The following is a 26,935-nucleotide window of genomic DNA, read 5'->3' on the forward strand; positions in this document are numbered from 1 at the left end:
AGTGTACAAGGACAGAAGCAAGAGTCTCCGATGAGAGGTATACTCCAAGTTGTGTTAACTTGTTTTTTTATAGAGGGCTTCAACCCCACTTTTACCGTTTCCAAGAATTATATATAACAGGTGTCACTAAAGCACAATGTTTCTATCCCCGGACATTTCTTGGGACATTCCAGGTTGCTCTCACTTTCACTAAGTACCGTTAGTTCTTTGGCTTAAATGCTACTAGGTGTTTTTTTACCTTAAACATTATTTCTCTTTCTCCCACAGGTGGAGGAACACGGTAAAAAAGAGCTGAAATTAAAGTCAGAGAAACCAGAAAAGTTGAGGCTTCAGTGTCAAGGTAAGAAGGTCCAACCTAATGCATTTGAGATCCAGGCTGTGATGCATTGGAAGTCATAAATTGAGACATAGAATATTTGAACCAAATAATACAATTAAATTATTTTTAAAAAGATGATGCAAGAATGTTATTTTTTTGATAGAGACTTCTGACCATAGATTCCTCACCCAGTGAATCTTCCCCGGGCATCAGACTAGTTTGAGAAGTATTTTTGCGTCCCAGTAGGTGGCTCGGTGCATCTCAGCACTGAGGCTGTCCCTCTCCGGAAGTGGCATGTGGGGCCTAGCAAGGCACCACTCTGCATGCTGACTTCAGCAACTTCACAACGCCAGCAGCGAATACGCAGCTAACTTTCATCTCTCAGCCACTCGTTTACCTCATAAAACCTATAAAATCCAGTATGCAAGGGAAATGTCACCTCTCAAAACAAGATTGTCGCATACAAATGTCTCTTACAGATCATTGTCAGATTTACCTGAGGAGCGTGGGGTTGAGCCATGACTGAAAGCCTGCAGTGGCTGCACATCACTGAACCTGAAGGCCAAAGAAAACTGCAAGGTGAAACTCCTATGATTCTAAGCACCGGAAGTCTCAAGGATGAGACAGGTCCAGGTCTAAGATCGATCTCCGTTATGAAGTAATTCCTGAGGTTGGTTGTCATTGTGCTCCAAGTCTTTGGGTAAGTCAAAGATAAAAGACAAACTATTCAAGTGGGACTCTACCCGCTCCTGCCACTTACACACTCTCAAGAAGGGGCAAGGGCATAGCCATGCTTCTCGATCTCACTCTCAAAGTTTATTGACATTGGAGCATATCGTGCAACTTGTCCTGGCACAACCTGAATTTCTGTGGATGCTTTTGACACCAAGGCAGATCAGTCAGTTCCGTGAGGCCATGCTCCAACTCTTTGGATCCTTACCAACTTCCTCTGGCATGCCTTCATACCCTAAAGAGCCGAGAGGCCCTCCATCTGGGTTACGGTTGGCAGGTATGGTCTCTGCGACAGTTGGACTCTCTGAATCCACCACTAGGCCTCCTCCGGCTTCCATTCTTACTGCGGCGCCACACTCCATGCGGCACATGGAACATTGACACCGATACCTACTCCATTCACCGCGGAGAATGAGGTGCCTATTGTGCTCTCTCACTTCGAGGAAGCACCATTACAACCTCAGCCTAGGCCTTGCTTGACTTCCATCAAGGCGTTGCCTCCCCCACTTGCCACTCCTACAAGGAAGGACACATTCTTTATTTGGCAGGGATTCGGACAATGATTATGATACAGGTGATGAGATTGGGCAACAGTATTACAAGGAAAATTGGTATGATGACCTTCAAAAAACTAATGGCCTTAATATTTACCCTGAGTCAATCCTCCTTTCACCTGCTGGTCCTGCTAATGAAGAGAACACTCCTTACACCATGGTCATGCCTATGGCAGTTGAAGTTCTTGACCTCCAGCTCCTCAACTTAGAGGTTGAAATCAATGTCTTAACAGAAGTGCTCTAGCCATGGCAAATATCTGCCTTCAACAGAAGCCCTTACAAATATCCTCTTCGGGGCTTTGGCCCAACCTTGCTCTCAGGCGATGTCTAACCATCCCATATGGTCATGCCCTTTAATGGGACTGCTTGTTTGGGGACAAAGCTGATTCTGGTCTAGAGCATTTCAGGAAGAGCAGGGGCACTGCACGCTCTCTGGACTTATCGGCCAATTAGAAGTGGGTTGTGGTTATTATTCCCTCTACTTTCTAGTGCCAAAGAAGGTTGGAGGCCTTCGACCTGTTTTAGACCTGCTCCATCTCAACTCTTTCCTCTGGAAGGGAAAATTCTCAATGCTCACTCTTTCCCAGGTCTTGGCTGCCCTCGATCCTGTAGCCCAGATGATAGCGTTGGACTTGCAGAATGCCTAGTTCCATATCCTGCAGTTCGTGGTGGGACAGGAGAATTTTCCGTTCAGGGTGCTCATCTTAACAGCACCCCTCTGGTGTTCCCAAAAGTGATGGAGGTAGTAGCAGCACAACTTCAAAGGTCAGGGGTTATTGTCCTCTCCTACCTCAACAACTGACTGTTCAAGGCAGGCTCGCCCCATGCAGTCATCTACCACCTCCAGACTATGGCGAACCTCCTGTCATCTTTGTGGTTCACTATCAACATGCCAGAGCCACACCTGACTCCTTATAGGACAATCCCCTTCATCTGAGCTGTTCTGGACATGGTTTGGCCTTGTGCCTTTCCCCTGGAATGTATGGTTGACGACATTCAGACCCCAATCTTTCAGCCTCTGTCCTGGATTTTAGAGCGATTGACTCTAAGGCTACTGGAACTGATGACCTCTTGCATCCTACTGGTCAAGCACATCAGGTGGCACATGCAAACTCTGCAGTGATATCTGAAGTGCCAGTAGGAAATATTTTAAAAGAGACCTCTGCAACTACATCCAGATTTCAGAAGAGACTGCTCAAGATCTGCAGTGGTGGCTACTGAAACGTGATTGGGTCAGAGGCATACCCCTATCCTAACCCACACAGAATTGACAGTGGTGAGCGATGCGTCCCTTCTGGGTGGGGAGGCCATTAGAGAGCGCTGGACTTCGGAGGCCTCTGGTTTCTGATGGAGGCTCGGCTCCATATCAACCTCCTGTAGCTGAGGGCATTGATAGCCTTCCTTCCATCCATAAAAATGAGGCTGGTACATGTGGTAATGGGCAACACAATCTCCATTTTGTATTGCAACAAGTAGCACTATGTGGGTTTCCGGGCCCTGTGTCAGGAGGCACTACACCTCTGGAAATGGCTGGACCTTCAAGGTATCTTCTAGATGGTGTACCACCTGTCAGGATCTCTGAATGCCAGGGTGGACAAGCTCAGTTGTCACAGCCTAGCAGATTAAGAGTGGCAATTACATCCAGAGGGGGTGCAATATCTCCTCTGCAAATGGGGAAAACCTTGTCTTGAGCTTTTTGCCACTGCTGAGAACACGCAATGTCAGCAGTAGTTTCCAAAGTACCTCTTGCTAGTTGACACATTCTGGTCTTCTTGATGCAAGAGGTTCATGTGGTAGCTTGGGAGGCTGACAGAAAGTGTCTGGTGGGTTGGTAGAAATCAGTGGTGGTTGAGATATGTTGGTGTGCTTTTGTGGAGGACTTTGTAGGCATGCGTGAGCTGCTTGATTTTGCATCTTACATGGACTGGGAACCAGTGGAGTGTGTTGAGGTTCGCGGAGATGTGGCCATTTTGTGGGATGACCAAGATGAGACTGGTGGCAGCATTCTGGGTGGTTTGGAGTCGGCGTAGGATGCAGGCTTGGGTTCCGGTTTAGAGGGCGTTTCTGTGGTTGAGTCGGTCTGTGATTAGAGCCTGGGTGGCCATTCTCCTGGTGTTCATAGAGATCTATTTAAAAATCTTGCATAGCATTCTCAGGATGTGGAAGAGGAGATGGCGGTGATGTGTTTATTCATGGTGAGGTTGGTGTCTGTGATGAACCTGAGGTTCTTGGCATGATCACTAGAGGTGAGTGGGTGGGTTCATAGAGCCACCAGGAGAGATCCCATTGGGAGTGGTTTTTTTTAAATCAGCATTTCGGTTTTGTCTGAGTTGAGCTGGAGGTAGTTGTTGTTCATCCATGATGCACCGATGCTCATGCAGGTGGCAAAGTTGGTTTTGGTGGCATTGGATCTGCCCGTTAGGGAGAGTACTATTGGGCTTGAGAATCTATCCTCTGATTAGACTGCACCTCCATGAGAACCTTCTGTTGCAACAACAGGGCAGGGTTATGCACTTGGGCCTTTGCAATCTCCATCTTCATGCATGGAGATTGAGCGGCAACTGCTGAATACCTTCAGCTTTGTTCCAGCGATGGTTGATGTCATCTTGGCAGCCAAGTATTCCTCACAAAACTGCCTGTCGTTGGGACAAGTTTGTGGTTTGGTGTGGCACACATCAGATTGACTCTCTCCTGGTCATGTTATCTGATATTTTGTCGTTTGTTTCATCTCCTGCCTGACAAGGCTTTGCTTTGGGCACTATTAAGGGATGCCTTTTGGATCTTTCGCCCTTTTTGCGGTTGCTGGACCAGCCCTCGTTATTTAAGTCACCAATTGTGTTCCGTTTTTTTGAAAGGTCTCCCACACCCCGACCCCCTTTTCTTATGCCTAAATGGGACGTCAGCACAGTCCTCACATATTTGGTGTTCACTTCCTGTAAGCCGCTTCACAGCTGTCCCTTGCCGCTCCTCACTCTCAAGACGGTGTTCCTCGTTGATATCAGCTCGGCATGACAATTGAGCTTCAGGTACTCTGTGTTAAACCAACATGCACCACCTTCCTACCAGGCAAACTGGTTCTGCAGACACAAGCATCCTTCTTGCCAAAGGTTGTGACATAATTCCACATTCGTCAAACCATGTAGAAGAGAGCCATCTCCCATTGGGTAGTACTCTGCATCAATATCTGCTACACACTGGCCAACAATCAACCTCAGGAACATTTGCAAGTCCATTCCACCAGGGCCAGCGCTGCTACCACTGTGTTGGCAAGCTGAGTTCCTGTTGTGGACATCTTGGAGGGGGCTACTTGGGCATTGCTCCATATGTTCATGAAGCAGTAATGTCTGGGCAACCAGGTTTGCAGAGAAGGGCATTTCACCCACTTGATCCTACAGGAGTTCTTGATTTGAGCAAATTCACAGTCCCACCTCCTAATAGGTACTGCTCTGATATCTATTCAGAAGGTGAGGAATATGCGGTTAGAAGTTTCTACCAGAAGAGTAAGTCAATTATTCTCCGTAATGTTCTTTCTGGTAAAAACTCTATTTAACTGCAGATTCTTGCCCGCGTCCCATCCTCCCTAGTCTTTAAAGTGGGCTCTATCCATTAATAAAATACGGAGACTAGGAATCTGCACACTGGTCAAAGCCAGTGTGCTGCTGGGGATCTGCATCTGGGTGCGCAGAGCCTCAAAAGCAACGTACATCAGCACGCTGGAGTTGTGACTACTTGGGTCCTGCACATAATTTCTGGAGCATAACGGCGTCCATGCGAAGCCACACTGTGCCATAGAGGTAGTGCACAAAAGTTTCCAGATCAAGTCTGATGTCTGTGGAATATTCAAAAGGTGAGAAATTTGTGGTTAGATAGTCTCTACCAGAAATAGCCTTGCAGAAGGTAAGTAACTTGTTCATTTTTACCATATTTCTGGAGTGTTGTTTCAAAAGTGCATACAGTATGTAAAACCTGTACAAAATAAACTGAAGTAAAGTAATTGATATAAAACAATATAACTTGTTTGTTATGATAAATCGGGAAGTCTAAGCTTCAAGAGAATGATTTGGATAATACGAATTCTGTGAGCTGTTATTTTATTTGCCAAGGTCGGAGCCAAAAACTGTGTTAGAGGAAGTGCTTTTGTAGCTTATGCGACAGCTAAAAGATCAGTCAAAATCGCGATTGAGCTGAAAGAGTCGAAGCTGTACCTAAACATATAAATGTACGTAACAAAGTTCCCTAGAAAGGTATATATTGAGAGTCAAGTTAGAATGTTTGAGAGAGACAGAGTTGTAAATACATGTTAAAAAAAATGATCTAAGGTGTTTTACTACAAAGAAACGTAAATGTTTTGAAAGCTATTAAACATGGCTAAGGTGCAGTGAAATACTTGAGGGATGGGAAAGTCCAAAAATAATTCAGATAGAAGGATGAATAATAGAGTCGAAAAGTAAATCAATTTAAGAATCCCATTACAGTAAAGCAGCAGAGAAACAACCAAAGTTTAATGCAGTAATTCGGTAGAGAAAACGGTAAGGATCTTTCAGGTTATTTTGATATAAAATAGCTGAAAATGATCGGTCGTACAATGATGGAAATCTATACTTATAGTAAGTAAATAAAAGCTTAGATTTTGAGGAGTATCCATCAGTTTACAAAAGGGTAAGGAAAGATGATACCCTTGATAAAAGGAACTGTTTGCATGGTAGACACAGTAAGGGAGATTAAGGCAGACAGGCACGAGACTGAGAGGAGGCTATTCTCAGAAATACAAGTCATTAAGAGGATGGAAGGTGAGAAGAGGGTCACTCTGAAGAAATAAAAGGACAGGAATTAATCTGAAGCAATTTTCCATGAAGGGTTTTAGGAGTATACATTCTGAGAAGACTTTCTGAGATAGCCAGCAATGTGTAAGCTGTAGAAATAAACAACATTGTATACAGTGCTCCATGTCCCTGACAGACTGCTTAGACATACAAGTCCATGTGTCTTTAAAACATTAGGAGCCTAAGCTTGCTATTTGGCAAGTGCAGGACAGCCTTTTTAAAATAGTCTGGAGTATTCCAAGCATGGTACAGGGTCTGTATACTGCACAACCTGAGGTGAGGTAGATGCTTCTTTAGAAAAAGTCTTGTTTAATGATCTTCCGTTACTGTTCTGTGTTAAAGGTAGTTTCACTCACTTAGTAGAATGAGTTATTTGGCACTGGCTGAGAGCATCTCACCACTGCATTTACACCATATTTTGTTAACTTAGCCTGTTCTAGGTAGTTTCTACAGCACAGTAGAGCAACTGCAGGTATGAAAGATACATTGTGATAACATCCCAAGTATATGTTGTATGTGTTTGAGTATAACTCATCGTGATACAGGCATTGCATGTGTGCATGGAACATAAATAATAGATTATTTTTTGGAAGCCCCTGACTTGTTCATCTGCACATAAGGCGGGTGAAATTGTTTTACCATACATTGGATGAGACCTAGACAGTGAAGTGGGGACAGAAGAAACTAGGGCTTATAGAAATTTGATGATGTCTTTTTGCTGAGAGGAGCTACTGATATGCCTTCCTGTAGCACTGCCACTTGGTAGATGGTAGGGCTGGAGGGTGGGACAGCAGTCTTTGTTGTTAATGCTGAGAAGTGTCATTTAGCCTTGGCCAGTCTTTTCCCACTTTTTCTGATTAACCTCTGTGTGGCCATGTACAGAACATTCACACCTCTCTGTATAGAGTCTCACTATGCACAAACGCTGTGTGTACAGAAAAGCCTGTAGAATTTGTCAGAGTTGTGCTGCAGGCAGTTGGTTTGCACCTGTTCTGCTACCATCATCATGCAGTTGGCTCTGGCAGTGGTTGTTTTGTCCATCAGGGAGAGGATGAGTTGGGTACCCCACCTAGTCTTAAATTTTCTAAAAATTCTTATCCTAAATCGCAAATGCATGAAGTCAAAATAAATCACAGTACACCACCTTGTTGTCAACCCTTCCTTCATCAATCCAAAACCACTTTCGCACACACACTTATTTATATCTCAAAAACCACTGTCAGACACACCCACCGATTTATACCTCAAAAACGACTTTCACACACACACACGTAATCAAACGAGCATCTATAGTTTACACCATTTCACATGAGTAGCCGATAGTTCAATATGCCATAATCATTGTTCAAAGAGCTGCAATATCACAGGAAACAGATAACATAACAATTGTTTAACACGACAAACAGAGCCTGCCTGCTCCACTGGAATGAACAACTATCACTCCTATAAACACAAGGATGCTGACATCACATGCCAGTTCCTCTTAAATGTACACATAGAACCTGGAACGGACCTCTACCATTCCATTTCACATCTGGGCAACGCCCTGTTAACCAGGGGTTGGCTTGGTGCCCACAACACCCTCTCTGGCCAGAGTTATCCGCCCCAGCCCCTCCGGCTGGGGACTGCAAACAGCGACTCGCGCTGTGTTCTGAAGCAACACCGCTAGTTGCCTCTATTCCTCGGACATCTTTTATTAACAGTAACAAGCTACATGAAATACAGGAAGCTATTCTAAGTATACAGCTGCAGCGCAGGGAGGAAGGAAATGGTGTAATACAATGGAAGAACCAAATTAACACAGAATGCTAGCAGCCTGCGGACGGTTATCTATCTGAATGTTTTCACGAGGTGCATTATCGGAGCCCGCAACAGAGGACAACAGAGGAAGAAATGCCCTTGGCATGCCACCGGAGACAGAGAAGAAAAACAAATATCATTACAAAAAGCTGGCTAAGGGGTACGGCAAAATAGAAATATTAACCATAAATGCATAACCACTGTATGCAGGAAACATATTAACGAAACACCCCAGTTACCTCCCTGTTTCGCAATATTTACACCGGAAAAACAGTAGAGCAAACAGCGAGAGCAGGACCACGAAGCAGCAATAGATACTCACGACAGCTCCAGACTCCGTCGCAGGAGGGGCCCTGTCCAATGGGTCAGCTGTCGCCCCAACCGAAACAGGAGCCGGGCTGAAGGAAACTATTCGCTGAACGAGACCGCAATTCTCCACCAAATGTAGAAGCCTAATTATTCAGCACCCATTCAGGATACAAACAACCGTTAGCCAGCTCTTCTAGATAAACATAATATCAATTTATTAGGGATAGAATAGAAAGACATGTACATGGAGGATGCTCTGTACTAGTGTACACTCGAGCAGCCTAATACAAGGAAGTAATACATGATCTTTTATAGTATTAAACCACAAACATAATTCAACGTCTTATTGGTTCTTTGGCTTTGACGTATGATTGACGCATGACTACTTCTCCATTATGGCTGAGGTCGTTTTTCCTATCATACTATATATAGAAACAAAAAGCATAGAAAAGGATTTTACACAAGGTGGCCTACGTGCCTAATATCACATGGTCCATCTTGTGACAGAACTCGAGAACATCACGTACTCAGACTGGTACTTTCCAGAAGGGAGATTGCTTCAGCTAGCATATAATGACGAGGATCTTTCATGATGTCTGTTCAGAGGGCAAGCCTTGCAACATAATGCTTTCCTAGCAGTAGCGAATTACATTTGTAGGCCTCTTTACTTAATGATAGGCCTGTGCAGAGATTGTCATTGTGTATCACAGGGGCCACCAGGCATAGCATACCTAAGAACTGTAAAATGCGATTCCACATCGGCATAGGAGATAACACTAATATCTTGTGATCCGATGATGTTGTTGAGTGGTTTAATGCGTATGTTGAAAAGGGAGGGGCTGGAGAACGGCCCCTGTGGGACTACTCATATCAATTGCTTAGTCTCTGATGTGAAGAGTGGTAGCTTGACCCTTTGGGTTCTTCCAATGAGGAAGGAACAGATCTAATTGAGAGTGCATCCCTGTATGCTAATATTGTGGAGCCTTCTGATAAAGGTTTTAATGAGACAGTCTCAAAGGCCGCAGAGAGGCTGAGGGCTGCTCATTCTCCTTGGTCTAGGATGATTTGAATGTCATCAGTGAATGTGATGAGTACTGTTTCGGTGCTGTGGTTCTTTGTGACTCCTGATTGACTGTTGTGTAGAAAATGGTAAAGTTCAAAGCAGGCTGTTAGTTGGTTGATGGCCTTCTCAATCACTTTGGCTGGATAGGGAAGCATGGAGATGGGTCAGAAGTTGTTCAGTTAAATCGGGTCGGCTGTGGGCTTCTTGAGGAGGGAGTTTATTTCTGCAAGTTTCCATTCATCTGGGAAAGTGGCGGCTATCATGGAGGTGTATCAGGGTCTGCTGATTGGTGATGTTCCCAGGTTGTAGAAGTGGTACAGGCATGAGCCCGTTGGGGCACCTGAGTGGATGGTCCACTCGATTGCTCCTGTGTAGTTTTGGGGTTGAGTTTGTGTGCGAAGTTGCTGTAGATTTTGTTGTGGAAGAAGTTGGATAGGTTTTCACAGAGTTGCTGGGAGGCAGCAATTTGGTGACAGTGACTGAGGGTCAGGTGAAATCCTTAACAATTGAGAAGAACTCCTTGGAGCTGTTGGAGGTTCCTCTGATGCGGTCAACTAGTGCTTTTTTTGTGTCTCTTATTTGCTGGTGATAGTGTCTGAGTGCAGCCTTGTAGGTAGTTCTGTCGCTGTGTACAGTGTCGTTTGGTGTCACAGTGGTCTTCTGTGTATGAGCTGGCCTGCTTGTTTGATCTACTATGCTTGTTGGGTTTGATGGGTGTGAGAGAGTCCGTGCAGTTCTTGATCCAGTTGTTGAAGTTTTTGATAACCTTGTTGATGTTGTCTGTGGAGCTGGGTTGATCCGTGATAAAGGCGCTCAGCCAGTCTGCTTCTGTGATTTGGCCCAGCTGTGGCTTGGAATGCTGAACCTGGTAAGGGTGTTGGTTTGGAAGTGGATGATGGAATGATTGGTCCATATGAGTGGTGTTATGGAGTTATATTTGATGCTGGCGGTTGTGGTGAAAATGGTTTCTAGTTTCTTGCCAGCTCTGCGAAACGAGAAAATGACAAACCCCCAACGTGTGTATTTAGCATTGAGAATGTAAATGTAACCCATTTATGTTTAACTTCAGCAACTGCCCCAGGAAATGGAAACAAAGCGCGTTCTTAACTCCCACATACATCCACATGGTCTTTACTCCTACATACATCTACACATGTGCCTGGCACATTTTGACATCTGAGTGTCTTTATACCCATGCAGTACCAGCAACACCATAACAAGAACAGCTGCAGTTGTGTTGTGCCATGCTCTAAGTGCATATCTTGAACTCTGGACCCAGAGTCAGCTATAGTCAGAGCCTGTCTGTGTTTTTTTTTGCGCATAATTATCGATTAGCCACATTTGCCATGTAATCCTTAATCTGCGGCCCAATTTGCAGATTTGAAAAAAATGTATTTCTAGTTTATATAGATCAAAAGTTACAAAAAATATGGTGATTCATGTACCTGAGGCATCGGAATGCTTTTTGCAAAGTTTGACTGGTCATCTTCAAGTCGCTTATAGTTGTACTTTGGAGTTAATGTGTTACTAATAAGGTGAACTCTTTTCCCAGACACTGTTACCAGGTGTAAAACTGACAAAATAATCAAGTCATGTTATCGCTAAATGTGCGGCATTGTGCCACATAATTTACCCTTTCTTGCTGCATAATTTGGTCCTCCTCTGCCGGATAATTCCAGTAAACAAAGTCAAATGATGGATGGAATGTGGAACCAATCAAACGATCACCCCTAGTCACAGATGTGGGTTTAATCCATTAATTCTTTTGCTCACCATGCCACCCCAGTGCGGACCCAGCCATATGCAAATCAATCTTGACCCTGAATGGCCAGGTCCTCCCTGGACTGGAAACAAGCATCCTGGGACTGGTTCCAGGGTTATCACCCTTCATCAACTAGGCTAGCTTGAATCCAGTGGCATGGTGAGCCCGGGACCCACGTCTGGGCATACCCGGTGCACTTAGGGTGACAATCAAACATTCACCCCCTAGTCACAGCTCTGGGTTTAATCCATCAGTTCTTTTGCTCACCACGCCACCCCCGTTTGGACCCAGTCATATGCAGATCAGTCTTGACCCTGATAATTCCAGTGGCATTCACCTCAGGATGCAGTCACTGCTGAACCCGTACACAATGCGTTAGTGACTCTGTGGGCCTAGAGTCACAGTTGGATGCCCCACTGGGTGAGGTCCTGACGACACCTGGCATGCATTGTGACAATTCAGTGGTAGGTGTAACCAGCAGACTCTGCCTCATACACCAGCAACCTTCTCATGCAGTGCTCGAAATCTGTGACAGCATGCTGCCTGCAATCCCGGTCACCCCTTCTGTGCCCTACCACACTTGTCACAAGTGCAGTGCTTGTGTACCAGCCTGCCTCCTTTAGACGTGGCTGTCTCCCTGGGCCTTTTGTGACACTCCCCACACACAACCCTCCTCACTCACCTGTGGCAGCCCGGGATTATGGGGCGAGGGAAATATGGGTTAAAACAGGCAAGCCATTGCCAATAGATGACAGGACTGAACAAAAACAAACAGGTAATGGCAAAGCCAAAAGGTCTTGCCTATAAAAGAGCTATAAGATGAAGTCGGGGGGACTGGAGTGGGATGGAATGGAGTGTGGTGGATTGCGGTGTGGATGGATTGGAGTCAAGTGGATTGGATTTCAGTGGGGTGAATTAAAGTGAAGTAGATTGGATTGGTGTGGATGGGATTGGGGTAGATTGGGTTGGGGTGGGGTATATTGGAGTGGGATGGATTAGAGTAGGGTGGGTTGAATTGGGGTGAAATTGACTGGATTTGAGTGGGGTGGATTGTGGTGGATTGGACTGGAGTGGGGTGGATTGGATTGTTGTGGGGGTAGATTAGAATGTAGTGCGGTGGATTGGAGTGGGATGGATTGGAATGCACTTGGGTGGATTTTTAGAGTGGGGTGGATTGGAGTAGGGTGGGGTGGATTAAGATGATTTGGAGTGGATTGGATTGGGGAGAGTATAGTGGACTGCAATGGACTGGAGTAGGATGAATTAAGGTGAATTGGATTGGAGTGGGATAAATTGCAGTGTGGTGGGTGGATTAGATTGGAATGGGCTGGGGTGAACTGGATTGGAGTGGGTGAATAGGGTTAGAATGGATTGAGTGGGTTGGAATGGTTTGGGGTGGATTGGACTGGAGCTGGGTGGATTGGACTGGGTTGGCGTATATTGTATTGGAGTGGGGTGGCTTGTGGATTGTATTGGACGGATTGGGGTGGAGTGGGGTGGGGTAGACTGAATTGTGTGAGGTGGATTGGATTGTAGTGGGATGGATTGGATTGGGCTGTATTGGATTGGTGTGGGATGGATTGGAGTTGGGTGGATTGTGGTGGCATGTAGAGTGGTGAAATGGGATGGAGTGGCGTAGATTAGTGTGAAGTGGAATGAGGTGGACTGTTTTGGATTGGAGTGGGCAGATTGGAGTGGGGCAGATTGTTTTGGATTGGAGTGGGACAGATTGCAGTGGGGCAGACTCAAGTGGTGCGGACTGTTTTGGATTGGAGTGGGGCAGTTTGGAGTGGGGCGGATTGTTTTGGATTGGTAGTTGAGAAGATTGTTTCATACTGGAGTGGCAGATTGTTCTGGATTGAAGTGGGTCAGATTGTTTTGGATTAGAGTGGGGCAGATTGGAGTTGATCAGATTGTTTTGAATTGGAGTGGATTAGATTGGAGTGGGGAAGATTGTTTTGGATTGAAACGGAGTAGATTGCAGTGGGGAAGACAGTTTTGGATTGGAGTGGGGCATATTGTTTTGGATTGGAGTGGGGCATATTGTTTTGGATTGGAGTGGGCAGAATGTTTTGGATTGGAGTGGGGCCGATTGGAGGAGGCCAGATTTTTGTGGATTTGAGTGGATCTGATTGGAGTGGAGCAGATTGAAGTTCGGGAGATTGTTTTAGATTGGAATGGGACAGATGGGAGTGGGGCAGATTGTTTTGGATTGGAGTAGGGCAGACTGTTTTGGATTGGAGTGGGGCAAATTGGAATGGGGTGATATTGTTTTGGATTGGAGTGGGGCTGATTGGAGTAGGGCACATTGTTTTGGATTAGAGTTGGGCAGATTGTTATGATTAAGTGGGGCAGCGTTTTTGGAATTGTAGTGGGACAGATTGTTTTGGATTGGAGTGGGCAGTTTTTGTTTATTGGAGTGGAGCAGATTGGAGGGGGGCAGATTGTTTGGGGTAGGGTGGATTGTGGTGAATTGCATTGGAGTGGAGTGGATTGGATTGGGGTGAGGTGGACTGAATTGGATTGGGTAGATTGGGGTGGACTGGAGTGGCGGGCAGCTTGATTTGGATTGGAGTAGGGCAGAGTGGAGTGGGGCAGATTCTTGTAGATTCGAGTGGGTCACATTGGAGTGGAGCAGATTGGAGCTGGGCAGATTGTTTTGGGTTGAAGTGGAGCAGATTGTTTTGGATTGGAATGGGCAGATTGTTTTGGATTGGAGTGGGGGAGATAGGAATAGGACAGATTGTTTTAGATTGGAGTGGAATGGATTGAAGTGGGGCAGAATGGAGTGGGGCAGATTGCTTTGGATTGGAACGGGACAGAATGTTTTGGATTGGAGTTGGGTAGATTGGAGTGCAGGATATTGTTTTGGATTTGTGTGGGGCAGAATGGAGTGGGGCAGATTTTTTTGGATTGGAGTGGGACAGATTGTTTTGGATTAGAGTGGAGTAAATTTTTTAGTTTGGAGTGGGGCAGATTGAAGTGGAGCAGAGTGTTTTGGACTGGCATGTGACAGATTGGAGTGGGGTAGATTGGGATTGGAATCTGAGAGATTGTTTGGGATTGGAGCGGCACAGATTGTGTTGGATTGGCGTGGAGCAGATTAGAGTGGGGCAGATTGTTTGGGATTGGAGTGGGGCAGATTGGAGTTGAGCAGATGTTTTAGATTGGAGTGCTGTAGATATTTTTAGATTAAAGTGGGGCAGATTTTTTAGTTTGGAGTGGGGCATATTGAAGTGGGGCAGAATGTTTTGGATTGGCATGTGACAGATTGGAGTGGGGCAGATTGTTTGGGATTGGAATGTGGCAGATTGTTTAGGATTGGAGTAGGACAGATTGGTGTGGAGCACATTCTTTTTGGATTGGAGTGGGGCGGATTGTTATTGAATGGAATTGGGAAGATCGGACTGGGGCAGAATGTATTGGAGTGGAGTATATTGTTTTGGATTGGAGTGGGGCAGATTGTTTTGGATTGGAGGGGGCAGGTTGGAGTGGACCAGATATTTTTAGATTGGAGTGGGGCAGATTGGAGTGGCACAGATTGTTTTGGATTGGTGTGGAGCAGACTAGAGTGGGGCAGATTGTTTGGGATTGGAGTGGGGCAGATTGGAGTTGAGCAGATTTTTTTAGATTGCAGTGGTGTAGATATTTTTAGATTAAAGTGGGGTGGACTGGAGCGGGGAAGATTGTTTTGAATTGGAGTGGGGAAGATTAGAGTTGGGCATTTTGTTTTGGATTAATGTTGGGCAGGTTGTTTTAGATTGGATTGGGGAGGATTGCTTTGGATTGGTGTTGGGCAGATTGTTTTGGATTGGTATTGGGCAGATTGTTTTGGAATGGAGTTGGGCAGATTGCTTTGGAATGGAATGGGGCAGATTTTGGGGATTGAAGTGGGGCAGATTGCTTTAGATTGGAGTGGGGCAGATTGCTTTAGATTGGAGTGGGGCAGATTGCTTTAGATTGGAGCGGGCAGATTGCTTTAGATTGGAGTGGGGCAGATTGCTTTAGATTGGCTCGGGACAGTTTGTAGTGGGGCAGGTTGATATTGGAGTGGGGCAGCTTGGAGTGGGACAGATTGTTTTGGGTTGGAGTGGTGCAGATTGGAGTGGGTCATATTGTTCGGGATTGGAGTGGGACAGATTGGAGTGGGCCTAATTGGAGCGGGCAGATTAGAGTCTGGCATTTCATTTTGGATTGGAGTGGGGCAGATTGCTTTGGATTGGAGTGAGGTAGATTGCTTTGGATTGGAGTGGGGCAGATTGCTTTGGATTGGAGTGGGGCAGATTGCTTTGGATTGGAGTGGGGCAGATTGCTTTGGATTGGAGTCGGTCAGATTGTTTTGGAATGGAGTGGGGCAGATTGTTTTGGATTGAAGTGGGGCAGATTGCTGTAGATTGGAGTGAGACGGATTGTATTGGATTGGAGTGGGGCAGATTTTGGATTGGAGTGGGGCAGATTGGAGTGGGCCTGATTGGAGCAGGGCAGATTGTGTTAGATTGGAGTGGTCCGACTGTTTTGGATTGGAGTGGGGAAGATTGTTTGGGATTAGAGTGGGGCAGATTGTTCAGGATTGGAGTGGAACAGATTGGAGTGGGCCTGATTGGAGCAGGGCAGATTGTTTTAGATTGGAGTGGGGCAGATTGTTTTTGATTGAAGTGGGGCAGATTGTTTTTGATTGAAGTGGGGCAGATTGTTTTGGATTGGAGTGGGGCTGATTGGAGTGTGGTAGATGGGGCAGAGTGGAGTGGGGTGAGTTGGAAGGATTGGGATGTGGTGGAATGGAGTGGATTGGGGTGAGTGGTTTTTCGGAGTGAGTTGGATTGGAATGGTCTGGGTCAACTGGATTGAATTGAGTGGGGTGAATTGGTGTGGGGGTGAGGTGGGGCAGATTGACATGATTTGGAGTGGATGGATTGGTGAGTACTGTTTGAAAAGAAGACTTGGCAAAAAAAAGAAAAAAGTTAACTATAGAAAATAAAACTTTACAATTTTGTTTGTCCTGCTGGGCACTTTGTGCCAGTCACACGCCTTCTCTCTACAGGGCCCTAGAAGTTAAAAAGAAGTACCTCGAACAGCGGATGAACACTGATTAAGTTGAATCAATCAGTGCTTGGTCCCTGCTCCACACACAGGACTGCAAATGATGCTAGGTCTGCAGTGAACAATTGCGAGGCTGTAAAGAAGTGTGCCAGAGAAGCAAAAAAAATGGTAAACACCGGGCAGGCTCGCAAACGAGACGCATCCTCTTGGGCATGCTCTCACAGGCTCAACCTCAAAAAGTGCAATAGGGTAAATCAGTCTACAGGGACTGCAACAGGTTTGTTGAGAAATGACACTACTGACGTGGATGCAGTAGTTGTCAAGGGCTGGCTAGATTGGGTATGTCGAATTTGGGGTTCCACTGAAGCCTTTTGTTCATTTTTTTTGTTTACAGCTCCCAGTGGACAAACTTCAGAATTGCATCTGCCAAATCTGTCCTGCTGCTGATACCACTTGGCCTCTTTTTCCCACTCTCTGATTCTACTGTGTGATGTTTTTGGAGCTCAAAATCCTCCAGCATGACTGCTAGAGTTTTTGTGCTCTTATAGTTTTTGTACATTATTAACTACGTGCAGGATGTGGGTTTACTCTTAATTCTACATATCTATTACTATTGTCTTTGAAACAAAATGTCAGTGGGTTGCAGGAATGTGTTTTCTTAACTCTTGTTAACTAGGCCTTAGTTTAGGCCCAGTCACCACCTAATTTTCAAAATGTTTCCCCGCTCCTTTCACTGTTCATTATTTATGCAGCACACTGTCAAGCAGAGCCATGGTTGTTTATTAACACTGACATTGTTTTTGCTGTTTTAGATGAAAACTGTTCATCCTGGTCGCAATAATAATATGATACTTTTGCTGCACTTTCTATTCTGCTCTATGATAAGATTTCCTATATAAACCTCTGATTTTGGGGGTGAGCCAGGATTTTCCTGAAGACTTTCTGATGCTACTAGAGACGTTGTCTGTTTCTTGATTTTGCTGTTCATTTGGGACTGACTCTGACTTTGCACTACTCTGTAGTGCTCAATATGCTGAGAGCCTATGTGGCAGAGACTTTATGCTAACTTTATATCGTTTCTTTTGAAATTTTTAAGAAATTCTTTAAATGTATTCCGCTCAAGCACTGATTGGGACCTTAGATAATTTACTGTATTTTTTATGTATTAGAACGCACCTTACCTCGGAGACACATTGCCTAAGGAAATTGAGGTTAACAATGCTCCGATTCATCAACCAGTGGGCAAGTTATTAAGGTAATAATAATTGTGGAGTGTTCAAGTTTAACCCCTTCGCTGCCAGGCCTTTTCCCCCTCCTGTGCCAGGCCTTTTTCTGCCTATTTGGAGCAGTTCGCGCTTAGGCCCTCATAACTTTTTGTCCACATAAGCTAACCAAGCCAAATTTGCGTCCTTTTTTTCCAACATCCTAGGGATTCTAGAGGTACCCAGACTTTGTGGGTTCCCCTGAAGGAGGCCAAGAAATTAGCCAAAATACAGTGAAAATTTCGTTTTTTTCAAACAAAATTGAAAAAGTGGCTGCAGAAGAAGGCTTGTGGTTTTTCCCCTGAAAATGGCATCAACAAAGGGTTTGCGGTGCTAAACTCAGCAGCTTCCCAGCTTTCAGGAACAGGCAGACTTGAATCAGAAAACCGAAGTTTTCAACACAATTTTGGCATTTTACTGGGACATACCCAATTTTTGCAATTTTTTGTGCTTTCAGCCTCTTTCCAGTCAGTGACAGAAATGGGCATGAAACCAATGCTGGATCCCAGACACCTAAACATTTCTGAAAAGTAGACAAAATGCTGAATTCAGCAAGTGGTCATTTGTGTAGATCCTACATGGGTTTCCTACAGAAAACAACAACTGAAAAAGAAAAATATTGAAATTGAGGTGAAAAAAACATAAATTTTTCTCTACGTTTTATTCTGTAACTTTTCCCTGCAATGTCAGATTATCGAAAGCAATATACCGTTACGTCTGCTGGACTCCTCTGGTTGCGGGGATATATAGGGCTTGTAGGTTCATCAAGAACGCGAGGAACCCAGAGCCAATAAATGAGCTGCATCCTGCAGTGCGTTTTCATTCTATACCGGGTATACAGCAATTCATTTGCTGAAATATAAAGAGTAAAAAATTGCTATCAAGAAAACCTTTGTATTTCCAAAAAGGGTACAAGATAAGGTGTTGAGGAGCAGTGGTTATTTGCACATCGCTGAATTCCGGGGTGACCATACTAGCATGTGAATTACAGGGCATTTCTCAAATAGATGGCTTTTTTACACACTCTCCTATATTTGGAAGTAAAAAATATAGAGAAAGACAAGGGACAATAACACTTGTTTTGCTAATCTATGTTCCCCCAAGTCTCCCGATGAAAATGATACCTCACTTGTGTGGGTAGGCCTAGCGCCCGTGACAGGAAACGCCCCAAAACGCAACGTGGACACATCCCATTTTTTTGAAAGAAAACAGAGGTGTTTTTTGCAAAGTGCCTACCTGTAGATTTTGGCCTCTAGCTCAGCCGGCACCTAGGGAATCCTACCAAACCTGTGCATTTCTAAAAACTAGACACATAGGGGAATCCAAGGAGGGGTGACTTGCGGGGCTCGGACCAGGTTCTGTTACCCAGAATCCTTTGCCAACCTCAAAATCTGGCTAAAAAAACACATGTTCCTCACATTTCTGTGGCAGAAAGTTCTGGAATCTGAGAGGAGCCACAAATTTCCTTCCACCCAGCGTTCCCCCAAGTCTCCCGATACAAATAACTTGTGTGGGTAGGCCTAGCACCCGCGACAGGAAACGCCCCAAAGCGCAACGTGGATACATCAAAATTTTTGAAAGAAAACAGTGGTGTTTTTTGCAAAGTGCCTACCTGTAGATTTTGGCCTCTAGCTCAGCCGGCACCTAGGGAAACCAACCAAACCTGTGCATTTCTGAAAACTAGAGACCTAGGGGAATCCAAGGAGGGGTGACTTGCGGGGCTCGGTCCAGGTTCTGTTACCCAGAATCCTTTGCAAACCTCAAAATTTGGCTAAAAAAACACATGTTCCTCACATTTCTGTGGCAGAAAGTTCTGGAATCTGAGAGGAGCCACAAATTTCCTTCCACCCAGCGTTCCCCCAAGTCTCCCGATAAAAATGATACCTCACTTGTGTGGGTAGGCCTAGCGCCCGCGACAGGAAACGCCCCAAAGCGCAACGTGGACACATCCAAATTTTTTAAAGAAAACAGAGGTGTTTTTTGCGAAGTGCCTACCTGTAGATTTTGGCCTCTAGCTCAGCCGGCACCTAGGGAAACCTACCAAACCTGTGCATTTCTGAAAACTAGAGTCCTAGGGGAATCCAAGGAGGGGTGACTTGCGGGGCTCGGGCCAAGTTCTGTTACCCATAATCCTTTGCAAACCTCAAAATTTGGCTAAAAAAACACATGTTCCTCACATTTCTGTGGCAGAAAGTTCTGGAATCTGAGAGGAGCCACAAATTTCCTTCCTCCCAGCGTTCCCCCAAGTCTCCCGATAAAAATGATACCTCACTTGTGTGGGTAGGCCTAGCGCCCGCGACAGGAAACACCCCAAAGCGCAACGTGGACACATCCAAATTTTTGAAAGAAAACAGAGGTGTTTTTTGCGAAGTGCCTACCTGTAGATTTTGGCCTCTAGCTCAGCCGGCACCTAGGGAAACCTACCAAACCTGTGCATTTCTGAAAACTAGAGTCCTAGGGGAATCCAAGGAGGGGTGACTTGCGGGGCTCGGGCCAAGTTCTGTTACCCAGAATCCTTTGCAAACCTCAAAATTTGGCTAAAAAAACACATGTTCCTCACATTTCTGTGGCAGAAAGTTCTGGAATCTGAGAGGAGCCACAAATTTCCTTCCACCCAGCGTTCCCCCAAGTCTCCCGATAAAAATGATACCTCACTTGTGTGGGTAGGCCTAGCGCCCGCGACAGGAAACACCCCAAAGCGCAACGTGGACACATCCAAATTTTTGAAAGAAAACAGAGGTGTTTTTTGCGAAGTGCCTACCTGTAGATTTTGGCCTCTAGCTCAGCCGGCACCTAAGGAAACCTACCAAACCTGTGCATTTCTGAAAACTAGAGACCTAGGGGAATCCAAGGAGGGGTGACTTGCGGGGCTCGGACCAGGTTCTGTTACCCAGAATCCTTTGCAAACCTCAAAATTTGGCTAAAAAACACATGTTCCTCACATTTCTGTGGCAGAAAGTTCTGGAATCTGAGAGGAGCCACAAATTTCCTTCCACCCAGCGTTCCCCCAAGTCTCCCGATAAAAATGATACCTCACTTGTGTGGGTAGGCCTAGCGCCCGCGACAGGAAACGCCCCAAAGCGCAACGTGGACACATCCCATTTTTTTAAAGAAAACAGTGCCTACCTGTGGATTTTTGGCCTGTAGCTCAGCCGGCACCTAGGGAAACCTACCAACCCTGTGCATTTTTGAAAACTAGAGACCTAGGGGAATCCAAGATGGGGTGACTTGTGGGGCTCGGACCAGGTTCTGTTACCCAGAATCCTTTTCAAACCTCAAAGTTTGGCTAAAAAAACACCCTTTCCTCTCATTTCGGTGACAGAAAGTTCTGGAATCTGAGAGGAGCCACAAATCCCTTCCACCCAGCGTTCCCCCAAGTCTCCCGATAAAAATGATACCTCACTTGTGTGGGTGGGCCAGATGCCTGCAACAGAATAAGGCCCAAAACTTGAAGAGATAGAAGGGATAGCACAGCGAGTTTATAAGGGCATATTCTTTTATACATCTTTAGACGGACTCTGCTTTGGGGACCCACATAAGTGAGGTGTCATTTTACTTGGGAGAGTGAGGGGAAAACTGGGGAGTAGGAATTTTGTGCTGGAGCGGTGATCCTACTAAGAAAAGTCCGGAAAATATGCTTTTTTATGCAAATTTGGAGGTTTACAGAGGAGTCTGGGTAAGAAAATGTTGGGGGAGCTACGCAAGCCACACCTCCCTGGACTCCTTGGGGTGTCTAGTTTAAAAAAATGTCTGGGTTTTGTAGGTTTCCCTAGATGAAGGCCGCACCCAGGACCAAAAACATAGGTGGGCCCTCCCCCCCCCCCCCAAAAACAGGTATTTTTGTAATATATCATATTGATGTGTGCACATACGTCCGTGATGTGCCAAACACTAAAATTGTGAAAAGAAACACACTTAGGTTATGTGAAGAAGACCCCTCACCCACCAACCAAGTTGGTGGCATGCTTCATTATCGGGGTCCCACCCGAGGCACCTAGCGTGTCACAGGTGTGCTGCGACGCCTGATTACAGCGGAGCAGGTTTTGTCATTTTTACCACACATACTGGTTGGATTTGGCACGAGGGTGAGTGATGGTTCAGTGGATCAAATTTTATTAACAAGAGATTTCACAAAAATTAAATGCACTGCTAATAACTGAAAGGCAAAAAACTGAACCAATGACTCACAGCTCGTGAGCTGTAAAGCCGCGACAAGGCACCAACCGCTTTACAGTCCATTCACACACCTTTCATACATGACACGCTCAAGAGCATTCACACCGCCAGCCACGGGCCCAGCACATTACAACACTCACATCGACAGACCGCGCCACTCAAGGGCCCATCACTTACTTACGCCCACATGCCTGATACAAGAATCACACCAGCTGATGGGAGTGTGGACTGCCGTTGCACCACCCCACGCACACCGCCAGCCAAGCGCCACCTCAAGCACACCGCCAGCCAAGCGCCACCCCACGCACACCGCCAGCCAAGCACCACCCCAAGCACACCGCCAGCCAAGCGTCACCCCAAGGACACCGCCAGCCAAACGCCACCCCAAGGACACCGCCAGCCAAGCGCCACCCCAAGCACACCGCCAGCCAAGCGCCACCCCAAGCACACCGCCAGCCAAGCGCCACCCCACGCACACCGCCAGCCAAGCACCACCCCACGCACACCGCAGGCCAAGCGCCACCCCACGCACACCGCCAGCCAAGCGCCACCCCACGCACACCGCCAGCCAAGCGCCACCCCACGCACACCGCCAGCCAAGCGCCACCCCAAGCACACCGCCAGCCAAGCGCCACCCCAAGCACACCGCCATCACTTTTTTTGTTTATAAACAACAAAGAAACCACTAATTATAAAATAAGCACAAAACTACAAACACAAAAGCTCTAACTAAATACATGACAGAGATGCCAACCGTGAAACATATGAAAATATAAAACAGACAGCTTACGCTCACGGTATTTCCCAGAATTCTTTTTTGGTATGGTAACTTCTGTAACAGCCGGGCACACACAGCCCAGGCTTTGAAGGGCATTCGGGGCAGTACATCCGGCTCTCTCTCCGGATTAATCTCCGGGCACATACTCTACACTTCTTTGTGGGCAAGTCTTTTTTGGGAGTGGGAGGAATGTGATCTGGAAAGTGCCGATCTTTCAATCTAGCCACATCCTCCACCACTTCTACTCTAGGAACTCTTGCCGGTTCCACCTCAATAAGGCTTTCTATCACCGACTCCTAAAATTTAACAAATGTCATCCTTGACTCAGGTGAACAATCCTTGTATACAATAAAGGCATTAAAAGTTGCCAAATGAAATAAATGTAGGGCCAACTTTTTATACCACACATAAGACTTACGAAGAGCAGTGTAAGGTTCCAACCTCTGATCTACTCTATCAACACCACCCATGTGCCTATTGTAGTCCAAAATGCACGCAGGTTTGCGCACTTCCGCAACCTGACCTCAAACAGCCACAGGGGAAGTACTCTCATCATGGATGGTCGATAGCATGTACACATCCCTCCTGTCTGAGGAGCAGCTCATTATTCCGCAAGGCACTGCACTGTCCCCTCTCAAGTTTTTTACAGACAAGCTCCCTTGGATAGCCTTTCCGGTTAGAACGGATTGTGCCACAAGCAACAGTGTCCACCCTAAACAACTCCTTGAACAACTGCACTCCAGTGTAGAAATTATCTACGTACAAATGGTGACCTTTGTTAAACAGCCGTCTAGCAAGTTCCCACACAATTTTTTCGCTAACTCCAAAAGTGGCCGGACAACCAGGAGGGTCAATACTGGAATCCCTACCAGTGTAGACCCGGAAATTATACACATATCCTGTACTGCTTTCAGACAGCAGATACAATTTAATCCCATACCGTGCCCTCTTACTAGGAATGTACTGCTTAAAAACTAAACGCCCCTTGAAAAGGACCAAAGACTCGTCCACGCTTATCTCTTTGCCTGGAACATAGACCTCTGAAAACCGATCCACAAAATGATCAAGGACAGGCCTAATCTTAAAAAGACGGTCACAATCAGGGTGATCTCGTGGCAAGGCTAAAGCACTGTCTACAAAATGCAGCATACGAAGAAGAAGCAAATACCGATTACGTGTCATTGTTGCAGGAAATATAGCAGTTGCCATCAAGGGACTACTAGACCAATAAGAAGCCAGTGACGGCTTCCTGATCAACCCCATCAAAAAAGACAAACCTAAAAACCTTTTCATCTCTTCCAGATATGTGGGAACCCACTGAGTAGCTCTAGACTGAGGCTTAAGTCTGGCAGCGTTGTCCCGCAAATATTGCTCTGCATACACATTTGTCTGCTCCACAATCTCTTCCAAAAATACATCGTCCATAAACAAGTGAAAGAAATGGACAGGCAAAAAGTTTTCAGTATTAACTCTACACCCTGGGAGACCAGTAAATGCAGGTAACTGGCTGCTCCATGTTTGGGGCAATCCAGGTGTCAGGTCTTCTAATGGGAAACCCTTCAGCCGCAGGCTGCTGCACTCTTGGCACATCAATGTCCTCCTCTAACACAGGCCCTTCATCTGTCACAAACAGTTTGGAGCACACCTGCCTAACATCCCAGCAAGTAATCAGCCCCATTGCATCATGGTAAATGTAGTTTCCTCAAAAAACGAACTCTGTTACTTTTAAATATTTCACCTCTAAATAGGTGCAGCCTTTGCTGTGCATCTCTGGACAGATATGTGTTTCTGGGTTAATCCCTTCTTCAGCAGAGAACAAATAAAGCACATTTGCGGGGTGCTGGAAATGCTGCCATTAATCATCTGGTTTCAATACCTCTTCACTGGCATGCTGGTGCCTGCTCCAGAGCTCGTCAGCCCAGTGGCTCAAGGGAGCCTTTTTAAAGTCACAAACAGTTTGGAGCACACCTGCCTAACATCCCAGCAAGTAATCAGCCCCATTGCATCATGGTAAATGTAGTTTCCTCAAAAAACGAACTCTGTTACTTTTAAATATTTCACCTCTAAATAGGTGCCGCCTTTGCTGTGCATCTCTGGACACATATGTGTTTCTGGGTTAATCCCTTCTTCAGCAGAGAACAAATAAAGCACATTTGCGGGGTGCTGGAAATGCTGCCATTAATCATCTGGTTTCAATACCTCTTCACTGGCATGCTGGTGCCTGCTCCAGAGCTCGTCAGCCCAGTGGCTCAAGGGAGCCTTTTTAAAGTCACAAACAGTTTGGAGCACACCTGCCTAACATCCCAGCAAGTAATGGCCCTTCATCTGCACTGAGAGTAGCTTCCTCATCAGAAGAATACTCTCGGACAGAAAACTCACTTCCAGAATCTCCTGCTTCCTCCTCTGCCTCAGTGTCTAGTGGTTTTCGCCCCCCCCGCCCCCCCCGGGGGCGAAATACTATAAAAAATTACACCCAAAATAAAATCCCTGGTGTTTAGTGGCTGTGCGCGCGCTGACGTCATCGGATTGCCGGGGGGGGGGGGTCGGGGGTGGAAGGGGAAGGTCTTCCCCTTCCATCCCCGCATTGGGGAGGGAGAGGGCTGCACGGGGGGCACGCTAGCGCTCCCCCAAGTTCCCCTGTGCCTTGGACGAGGTGACCTCGTCCAAGGCACAGGGGAACTGTAGCCTTGGATGAGGTCACCTCGTCCAAGGCACAGAACAGGTTAAGGGTCTCCCCGCACCTACAGGACTATGCCCAGAGGTGTAGCCATGTAGGACTCCACAGAGTCATGTGCATTCTGCACATATGCCTGCTGAAGCTTTACTTTCTGTGGCAAATGTATCAAGGTGGACAAACCAGTAGATCTTGCTTGCAGAGGCTGCATCCTTCTCAAGTAGCTTGGACACCTTATCCCTGTCCTTCAAAAATCAAAATATTTCTTGTCCCTATCCTTCAGAGCTTAAAATATTTCTAAGTGCAAATGTCTCCCACAGTTGAATAAGTTCTTCCAAAATGCTGAAATTCTCCAAAATGTTAAGGAGCTCTGTTGGGGGGGGGGGATCCAAACCAGAGATTCAAGTAGATACAGACCTCTGTACACCTTCTTCTTTCCACTGTCAAAGGTTCAGTGCCATTTGACTTGCTGATTCCTTCTTTGAAAGGGCCCTACTTGGCGAGAGAAGCCATCCTTGCTGGTAACAGGACAATTTCAATGCCAAGTCCACATTACGTCTCTGGTTTCACACAAGCAAGAAAATCTCCAGAGTTCCTGCCTGTTATTTGTGGGGGTAATTTGATGTCAGCGTTTTACCTTCTCAAGTAATTGAATCGTGATGTTCCGCCAGCAATCCATCAGTAACACAGTTGCCTCATGATGACGTTTGTTTTTAGGCAGGCCCTGATGAAGTATTTTACATATTTTTCAGGTCAGCTCTGAAGTGGGATAACTTATGTACAGTCACATCTCTTGGGAAGAGCTTGACAGAACCATTTATCAGGCTGAATGTTTCAGATAGAGGAACAACTTTTCTGAAAATCTTCTTTCTGACGTTTCTATCAAATATCTCATTTAATTATTGAATTTGATTTTTAATTCTGAACAAAATGCATTGCCATGATTTGCGGCTGGTCTTTAGGCCGAGGAAGACATTTAGGGATGTTATTCAAAGAGTAGGCCTTTACAAATAATCTCTGTATTAAGTAGCATTTCTGGTGGATACATCTTCCTGCAGACTTGACATTTTATGATTATCCATCGCACACCTGACCAGATATGGTAGCTCTTATCCCAGCAAAAACTAACACCAGCAGATGATGAAACTCAACTTCATGAGCTACTTTGCCTGGCATCAGGCTATACATGAGAATTGGCTTCAGATCCTGATTTTCCACATCTCAATGACGGGGGCTGGAGCTCTTCTGTCATTCTTTACAGCTAGTTGTCACTTAATAAGATGTTTGCGTTTAAACCCTGCTGACTTACTTATTCAGTCTACCTGACGTGCATGATGTGTTTAGAATCGGACCATCACCCCTTGGCTTGAGACTGTTACTCATCCATGCTTCAGATGGCCATCATAGAGCTGGAAGCCAGATTATTTTTAGCAAGGCCAATAATGATAATCCCAAAGTGTCATCCACAAAACACAAGAAATGCCATAGGGAGATCTACTCTTCTTCATCGAGGAAACAGTCCTGCTTGCGGGATCTTTGGAAACTCAGTGCTGCCATTCCCTGACTCTAGCCTTTTCTTCGTTGTCGAAGCCCATTGCGTTTTTTTAAAAAGATGAATGTGGAGTTCTCAACTCTTTCCAGTG

General features: G+C 45.8%; 1 protein-coding gene across 6 annotated transcripts in view; it reads left to right on the forward strand.

Annotated features, from left to right (window-relative positions):
- Positions 1–26,935, forward strand: part of NFASC (neurofascin) — a 733,849-nt gene that overhangs the window by 207,445 nt on the left and 499,469 nt on the right. For all 6 annotated transcript variants that reach the window (XM_069238522.1, XM_069238515.1, XM_069238519.1 and 3 more), the window contains exon 2: positions 268–340. The gene's annotated coding sequence lies outside the window, so the exon portion shown is untranslated. The remainder of the gene's footprint in view (positions 1–267; positions 341–26,935) is intronic.

Source organism: Pleurodeles waltl, chromosome 6 (genome assembly GCF_031143425.1).
Source record: "Pleurodeles waltl isolate 20211129_DDA chromosome 6, aPleWal1.hap1.20221129, whole genome shotgun sequence".
NCBI classification, from domain to species: Eukaryota; Metazoa; Chordata; class Amphibia; order Caudata; family Salamandridae; genus Pleurodeles; species Pleurodeles waltl.